Below are 9,620 nucleotides of genomic sequence, written 5' to 3'. Positions count from 1 at the left end.
AAAGAACCAAAGAGTAAGTGGGTTCTGCTATGCAATAGAAGCTGACGATCCTGGAGCTGCCTTTGCTTTCATTCCCAACAACGGGCCACTTTAAAAGGATTTGTCCACGACAAATGTGTATTCTACAGTAATTCGATTGTTTTCGCAACACCTGCTAGTGACACCGCTACAATATGAAAACAATTACACCACGTGTTTTGTTTGATTTTTTTATGGTGTGGTAAATATGGGCCCAATCACCAATAGTGCGTTTGGTGATTACGCCATTCTAATAGCGCAAGGCTGCCTGGATGGAAGAGCTCTTTCACAGTCTGCGGTAGTATTTGCAGTTGGGGGGTGATGACTGTTACGTCTTCTCCAAAACCGAGCAATATACACTTTTACACTATACGCAGGAACAAACAAATTTTTTTATTAAATAATGTTGCCTTGTTGGGAATCAAATGACACACTCAAACGTTCTGTGAAAACCAGTGTTATCGCTGTTTCAACACAGTTAAACTGTTGATATGTTTAAAACTTTGGGCACGCTGTTGTGTATGCATAAGAATCTGTCTCCTTGCTTATTTACAAAATGCAACCGTCAAGGCCATGGTAAATATGTCACAGGGCTGCCTCGTACATTTGAGGCAGTCTAAGGCTTTTTCCAAGCCGAGCGAAAATTATAGATTAATATACTGTATTCAAGCTGCTTAATAACATTAATTTCAAACATTACAGTGTGTCAATCAGATATCTCACCTTAGTTAAATAGAGTTTCAGTTTATTTTATTTGTTAAAGTAAATGTTCAAGATCACATTTGAGTTTGAGTTTATTTGGTTTGTTACACGGATGATCCTATTTAGCCAGTTGCCCGGCTATTCTGCCAGGGAGACCCATGGTGTGCGAGCACAGCAGCAACAAAACAAAGTTACCATTCTTGGATTTTTAATAGAAAGGAGACCAGATGGCTCAATAGGACACTGTCTACAGGAAAGCCACCCATACGGATGCCTACCTAAAACCTGACTCCCACCACCATTAATCCCAGAAGAATTCCCTCATCAAAACTCTACACCATAGAGCTCGATGTATTTCCGACCGTCATCACCTAGCCAGTGAACTGGAACACGTACACCAAGCTCTCAAGATGAATGGATATTTAGACTACACAATCCGTAAAGCTATCACCCCAACCGTTGGGAAAGAACCATCTAAGGACCCAATCAAAACCATCGCCATACATAGCAGAGGTCACTCAAATATTTCCAAAAATCATGAGCAAACTCAAGATCCAGTTTCGATTTAACACAGTACATGAAATTCGTGAACTGATCCCATCTGTGAAGAATGTGATCCCTGACATGCAATACCCTGGCATCTACAAACTAAGCTGTGTCTGCGGCAGTAGCTACATTGGGGAAACTAAGAGACATGTCTCGGACCGTGTTCGTGAACATAAGGCAGATCTGAAACACGATAGGACCAATACCTTGGCCGTGGCTGATCATTGTTTTAATGCGGTGGACTCACGCGAAATTGATTTCTCTAAGACGAAGGTACTTTGCAAGCCCACTGGCTATCAACAATAATTCGTTCATGAACCCATCCATATATATAGACACAGACACAATTTAAACCAAGAAGATGGGTACAAACTGAGCAATCATTGGAAGGACGTTATCAACCAGTTTAAGTCATAATTGGTTATGACGTTCCCATCCTACCACCTTCTGATGTTGGTCGTGCTTTACGCCCATTTCAAACTTGCACTTTCATAGTCACTTCGCACGCCGACCCCTTCGTTGCGGCTCTGCGATCTTCCATTAACATGCTAATTTCTCTTTAACACGCTAATTTTCACCTGGCAGCCCTTTGATTGGTGGAAAACCAACCACCGTCTGGTTGGCTGTCCACCACTTACATTATCATTGGCTGCTGACATTTGGGCTACGCCCATTTAAAACCCTTATAAACAGTTTGCCTTTTTCCTAAAGACGACCGCTTGTGTTGCGATCGAAACGTCACAGTTTTTGGTTATTTTTGTTATTTTCTTTGAACCTATCTACATGACTTTACCGAAAGATCCAAGAATATGAATTCCTGCAGTCACGAAAGCTTTAAGTCAAGATTTAAAGACTAAAACATCAATCTTGTAGAGAACGAGTAGAGGGGTCTTTGAGGAATTCTAGATTTGAAGCTTTCGTGACTGCAAGGAATCATATTCTTAGGTCTTTTCGGTAAAGTCACGTAGGTAAAACATCAAAATTAATGAAAATAAAATAAAATAAAACAAAAATCACGACGTTTCGGAGGCAACACAAGTCTCCGTCATCAGGTGGGACCGTCACAGCCGAATTAGCTGCATCAAGTGAGGCAATGATTCAAGATGTAATCCCTTATAAGCAAGTTGAAGGGGGGAGGAGAGGGGGGGGGGAGCTCATCAGAATGTGGTAGCCAATGAATGGAACGTATCGGGAGGGAGGGGGGCGGGGCTCAAAGACAGCACGGAGTGCTAAGTACAACGCATCGGGAGGGGGAGGGGGGGGCCAAAAAAATGGACGACGGCTTGGACGCGGTTGCTGCTGCACACGCCAACACAATGGACAGAGAGGGGGAGGGGAGGTCTGATACACATGATAGACAAAATAACAAAAATGCCCATGTTTATACCAATGCTGGCTGAACAATGAAGAGAGTACTGTTAAAAAATAACTGGGGATGTTAACACTCGGTAAAGTAAAGTAAAATAGTGCCTGTCAGATAAGATGGTCCAAAAAAGTGTAATTAAGTCTTTTTTGCGTGGTTGATAACATCTTTCCAATGATTACTAAGTTTGTACCCATCATCACGGTTGAAATTATGTCTGTGTTTGTATATTTGTATGGCTTCGTGTATTTTTTTGAGGAATATTTCACAACTGACAAATTAGGTATTTAGCAGTCATAAATGAAACAACAGTGAATTAAAAATACTGTGCAAATACAACATGACTGCAAGAGGTGCCAGAAATCGTTCGGTACAGTTCCAAGTGATTATCAATATCTTGTCTAACAGTGACGTAAACACACGCAGCAAAAATAAAGACAGTCAAAATATGTGGGAGCTAGAGATGTCATTCGAAAAGTTAGCTACATGTGCTAGTAAGCTCTGCGTTTTGGTTTAATATGGGATATGAGCAGTAAGGGTATTCCAGAAGCGCAGAGCAGTGACATGGTAAATACTTTTTACAAAACAAGGTTTTGGCAAATTCATTTTTTTAGTAGGAATAACGAGGCACTTTTGGAGGTTACGGCAGGAAGTTGTAGGAACTAAATGGTCCTTTAGATAATTGGAAGATTTGTTTAAGATCACTTTTATGATGAAGACAGCCCAACTGGTGGTCTCTTCAGATATTCGTGGGGGGGGGGGGGCAGATTTGAGTGAATGTCCAGAGTGCAATGTTCAGGTTTCAATGATGACTTCTACAGGGGGCGTCAAGGGTCAAACGGAGAGTGGGAGTGGTGTCATGGGATGATACGTTTTAAGGTAGATTTAGAAGCTACATTAGAAGACTAAGTTAACACAGTTTAATATTTTGTGTTAATTTATTACACAGAATAAAAAAATACTTGCCAATGTGCATGACAATTCATGAAGTGTAAATATAAAATGATTACTTTTGAATGGTATTGCAATGAACTTGAGAGGATTATGATACAATTCTCACCTGTAAATATGTATAATTGACCAATAATACAAAATGAAATGGATAGAGCTTCACGTGTTAACACATGTGTAGGACTTGAGATAACACACGCCACGTGTTTGGTTGCGATGCGAACATGCAGCGTACAGTGGGGGCAACCGGGGACACGGACAGTAGGCGCACCCATAAAGTTGTTGTTGCGCCAATTAAGGGGTGAGGTCATTAAGAGACGCCACAGGTGTTAAGGGTAACTGAGGACGCAGGCCGGTGATTGGTCGAGAGGGTGAGTGGTCGAGACAGGCGCCGGGGTGTCTACGATAACAACATCACATGAGGCTGGCAGGGGATGACATAATTAATTGGGGCTAATTGGTTTGGGGATAAAGGCAGAGAGCGTATGGAGATACGGAGTCATTGTGAGTGTTGGAGTCGCAGTTGGAGCTGGCGTTGGAGTTGGTGCCTGGGACAAGAGTGTAGCAGTGGACAAGAGTGTATAGTATAGGGTAACAGTGGGCAAGAGTGTATAGTATAAGGTAGCAGTGGACCAAGAGAATACAGTATACGGTAGCAGTGGAGAGAGAGTACGGACGTAGTAGCAAGGATGGAGCGAGTAGAGCGTAAGAGCAGCGGAGTAACGGACCTTGGTTTTAGAGAGAGAGAGCGAGCGAAACGGCGAAGCGGCGAAGCGGAGCGAGCGAACGGAGGGACATTGAGTGGGGTTGATGAGGAATTGTACATTGAAGAGTATGGAGGAACATTGAACTATGCTGTCGGAGATGTGAACTATAAGCGAAATAAAAGGAACGAGAAAGACAAAGAAGTTGTCGCGTCAGTAAGAGTCCTACACATGTAATATAAAGTGTTGAATTAAACCTGCTCTAGCTTCTAATTACGTTCATAATAAAGGTTTTTGGGTTAGATCGCGTTATTTATAAATTACGTGTTGCTATATTGTATTTACCTTTAGGGACCTGTCATTATGAATGATCAAAAACACATTCACTTCAAAATAAACACCTCAATGAAAAAATGTTGTCACCGGTTTCATCATGGAATGCTTAATCATGCAAAACCAGTGACTGCGAATAACGGTGTTGCATGGTGCATACAAACATACCGTGTAAATGAAGTTAATAATATAAAATGGGAGGTTAATATTAAAGCTATAATATTGTGCTCATGAGTTATCATTATATTGTGATGAAGCCATTTTTGGTCTTCGATTTCCATATAAGGTAAGCCAATAACGCATTAAACTTAATAATTTGATAAGTTGTAACTGTTAATACAAACGTCATATATAAAACAGTTAGATTAATGTTGTATCTATATATACAATACACATTTTAATAAAAGTATGACGTGATTTATTTCATGTTCGTATACAAAAAATGAAATGTATGAAAATATTGAAGACATCATTGCAATCAATGGGAGCATGAGAACAACAAAAAGGTCGATGATTGGAAATTACCTCTTGGGAGGAAAGTTGGAACTTTAACTCACAATACAATCTTAAAATTGGAGAGATTTTCATACAGATCTCTTGCAATACAATGCACGTAGTTCAAGAATCAGACTGCCTCTCAGATGAAGAGGACGTTGCAGATACCATACAAGAAGTGAACTCTGCCCCTTGCAGTGTGAAAAAGGGGCAAAGTTCCCAGACCAGATTTTACTATGGATATGATCAAGGAGCCTCAACCAACTGCTGGAACAATACGAACGTGTGGGTTCGTGAAATGTTTGAACGGAGAGATATACCGCAGTCACCGCTTGATGCCTCAATAAACCCGTTATTAAAAATGCCGTGATAAAACCGACTTGAAGACTAACTAACGTATTATCCTCCTATTCGTGTGAATACATGCTTTCTAAAAGATTAGCGGGAACAGTATAACAACAAGCTTCATTTGAAGCTTTCGTGACTGCAGGAATCCATACTCTTTGGTTCTTTAGGTAAAGTCACGTAGGTAGCAAAATAAAAATAACAATTGAGGCCAACAAACCATGGACGCAAGTACATACAGTACATACTCTAAATCGGATTCAACTATTTATATTAATACTGTAATGTGCCTAACATTGGAGACTTCATCAATGCAACCCAATTATTTTATTGCATAATCTCCCTATATATAAAAGGCAAAGTTGTGATTATGTGTCTGTTCAAAATGTTTAGCGTACTTCCCGACATGCAACAAACTTGAAATTTGCCATGTGGGTACTTTCCAGACTGTACACCATGCAAACATTTTAAAAAGACACTTAATTTTTTTTGGGGGGGGAGCTCAATAATGCATATATTTTTTGCACGGCAAGTGAGCTGTGACGTCAAATCTGCCACGTGACCCGCGCATGTGGAAGCGTAACGCATTGTAGTGTAATGGTTAGCGCGCTGCGCTGTGAACCCGGCGACCAGAGTTCGATTCCTGCTCACGGCCACCACCGGTGACGATAATTTGAACCAGTCCTGGGCCTCCCCTAGGTCGACTCAGCCTCAAACGAGTAACTGGTGTGGTGTGTGAACATCGCCGATGGGGAGACAAAGGCGGCCGGGTGTGGTAAATCCAAATCCCGGGCGAAGCCGGGGTAGTACAGCTAGTAAGTGTATATGTGTAAAATGATGTGAATACTCTTGTCACGGTTGAGGAATTTATTTCAAAGTATTTTTTGGGAATATAATTTCAAAATTAAAAAAGCTTCGTTGATTTTGGGAAAAAATGTTTTTCAGTAGTTGTATAATGTATAGGATCATGCACATCTTGTGTCCAATGGAAAACATATTGCAGTAACCTGTGAGTTGGAAACATGTTATTGCACTTACAGACTGTACCTACATCAACATGTCCAGTTAGCATAATTATTTTAAGTAACCTTATAATATGACACGTAATTACAAAATACCGCACAACAAAGAACTTGTTAGACACATGTTCCAAAATAATTCAATTGTAAACATTTATTTCATTCAATTCATATAGCAACAATAATGGGCTCCGAGACAAGTGTTTCCCAAACTGCACGTTGATCAATAAATGTGTCTTAAACGCGAGTGTGTACACAGGCTCCCAGGCATCAGATGCACAGCGATAACTCGCCGCCACCACAGCCAGCAGCAGAAAGCTACGGAAGCAGCAACTTCCTTTAACAAACCCCCCTTAATTTCCTTTTGGAGCATGAATCAAACACCCTTAAAGGACAAGTAAAAATCTGCGTGTATATTTTTTTTGTTCCCCATTCAGTGTGTATACAACGGCCTCTCGTATCAAATCTTGTTAAATGCAGATATTTCTGCAGCTTCCGATCGACGGGCTCAAATATTCACGGAGTGAAATCCTATGCAATCTTGCTGCATATAACAGCGAGACGATGTGAACTCCAGACCTTTTCAAACAATGTAGAGCCTATAACTAGTTTGTAGGTCATCCCATTGAGGCTACTTCAACATTCACTTGTGGAAATGTGAATTTGAAAGCACAGGGCACTGATACTTTACCACCATTTGTCGGAGCAGAGGATTCTGAAGCAAACATTGCTCTCACACAGTTGATGCACATATTGCTAGAGAACTGCTTTATTCCTGCTTATCTTGATAGTGGTCACCCTTTCACATGAACCATTATGGCAAATCTCCTTCACAGATTACATGTATTCTTAAATATGTTGCTAAAGTTCATTTAAACAGGAAGCCTGCATTTAGTTCATAGAACAGTTTTTTTACAATATATTTCGGGTAAAACCCCGGAAGTTACGTGAATGTTTTTATGTTTCACATGATTATTATTGATCCTTTAAACATAAACTATTATACGTATTCCATTCCTGTGAAAATTAACGTTAAGAGCGTTATTTCTATTTTCAGCTGCTGCGTTTAATGGCAAATTGACGAATAATAAACTGTTTATAACCTTTTGCATAAAATGGTGGCTTTAAAAGGAAAACTGTCATGAGCACGATTAAAACTTACTGTGCAAAATCCCCTCAATACTATAATGAAATCAGACAATGTAAATGTAAGTCTTGAATTTGTTTCTAAATGCATCAGCCATGAGTTTAGTGTGGCATACAAAATTAGATAAATGTTGCACACAATCCTAGAAAATATAATTTTTTGATCCTGTCAAAATATTGAAGTCAACCTCCATACCACGTAATGCACCTCAGAGGTAATAAAGTGTTTTTCATGGTCTGATGAAACGTTGTTAATTTTATCTCCTGCTCTAAGAACTGATATATCCAATGTTGCAAGTGTGTTTTATCTAGATATCAATGGTGGTGTGGTATTTTTAATTTACTTTTCATTAATAATTATTTTCCTATGAATCGTTCCTGTATCTGTAATATCGGCATACCAACGCAACAAACTGCATATGTGGAACCCTGAAAACGTTATGCAAACATACACTTTTAATTTCCTAGCTTTGAACTGCCTAAAGCGTTACTTTACAGACATTGGTTAGGTACAGTGGAAGAAAGTGTGAACGGTGGTTACTGTTTTGGTTTGGCATTTGAAGTTATTGAGAAATTGAGGGCTTGGTCTTGGCTATGGTTAAGGGGCAGCTTGTGCTTTATATCAAACTCAGTCATGAATACCGGATGTGCTGCATACAATACACGAAACCACATTTTAGACCACCTTGTAAGAGGCAGCAACACGTTAAAAACGACAGAATAATTTTGATACAGAAGTATACATTTCATATGCATTGGCTACAATCTTAGGTTTCACAATAATAATTGTACCAGGGAATTAATGGATGGTCTTTTAGTGATGGCAATGAGAGTTCGCTCATAAAAGAGAAAACAACACATTTGTAAAATTTGGTTATAATTAGGCAAGTCAAAAACTTTAGTAAAAATGTTAGCCCCTAATAACATATCAATACTGAATATGGATATGATGAATAAAGCCAATGTGCATATTCCACGGCTTTATGAAAATACACCTCAGTTTTCATGCTTTATATGTCAACCTGATTCTCATTCTAACTCATAAGTATTTTTATACACACACCAGAATGCCAGTCTTGATAAATGGTCATCACAAGAGGTTTTCAAAACATTAGTTTCACTGTATACATATATAAATACGTACATCCATGTACCTCACTATATATAGTAGTATCATTACTAGAATATGGATTCCTGCAGTCACGAAAACTTCAAATCAAGATAGTATCATTACTGTATTGTATATATACATATAAATTCGAACAGTTCTGAGCAAGTTATTTAGCAAAAAGTCCACTGGTGAGGCAAACTTTATTCCTGTGTTGTCAGCCATAACCAGTTTAAATTATATAAAAGAAAATGCATGCAACATTGCCATCGATAATGGAACACATTTATATTCTTTGGTTCTTTCGGGAAAGCCACGTCGATAGAACAAATAATACAAATAATAGCAAATAATATTTCTTATTCTATTTGCTCTATCTACGGGGCTTTACCAAAAGACCCAAAGAATATGAATTCCTGCAGTCACGAAAGCTTTAAGTCAAGATGGAACACATTTACAAAAGTGATAATACAACCGAACAATGAGGACCAAAATATCACATCTGAGTTCCATGTTCTAACATGAAAAGTATGGAAACAATACAAAGTCATGCAATAACATATTAATGCTCAAACAAAAGCAGTTTCAGAAACCTTTAAAAAAAACAGGCTGTGAATTATAAATGGATCAATGATGGCTCTCTTACTGTTAGGTATCCAGAAAGAAAACTAAATAACTGTCCATTAAATGTAACTCCTATGAATTAATATAATAGTTTAATATGTACACTGAATAAAATTCCTGTTTTAAAATTATGATTACGTGCTATTTTACATTGACAGTTATGTTTATGTGACAAGCAGTGTTATGATCAAATTTGCATGAAAGAGCCGCATACAATATGTTTAACATTACTTTAAAAGGTATGTTTTACCTCAATCCTCATTACG

Source organism: Lampetra fluviatilis, chromosome 1, assembly GCF_964198595.1.
Source record: "Lampetra fluviatilis chromosome 1, kcLamFluv1.1, whole genome shotgun sequence".
Classification (NCBI taxonomy): Eukaryota; Metazoa; Chordata; class Hyperoartia; order Petromyzontiformes; family Petromyzontidae; genus Lampetra; species Lampetra fluviatilis.
Note: the sequence above shows the minus strand (reverse complement) of the source record.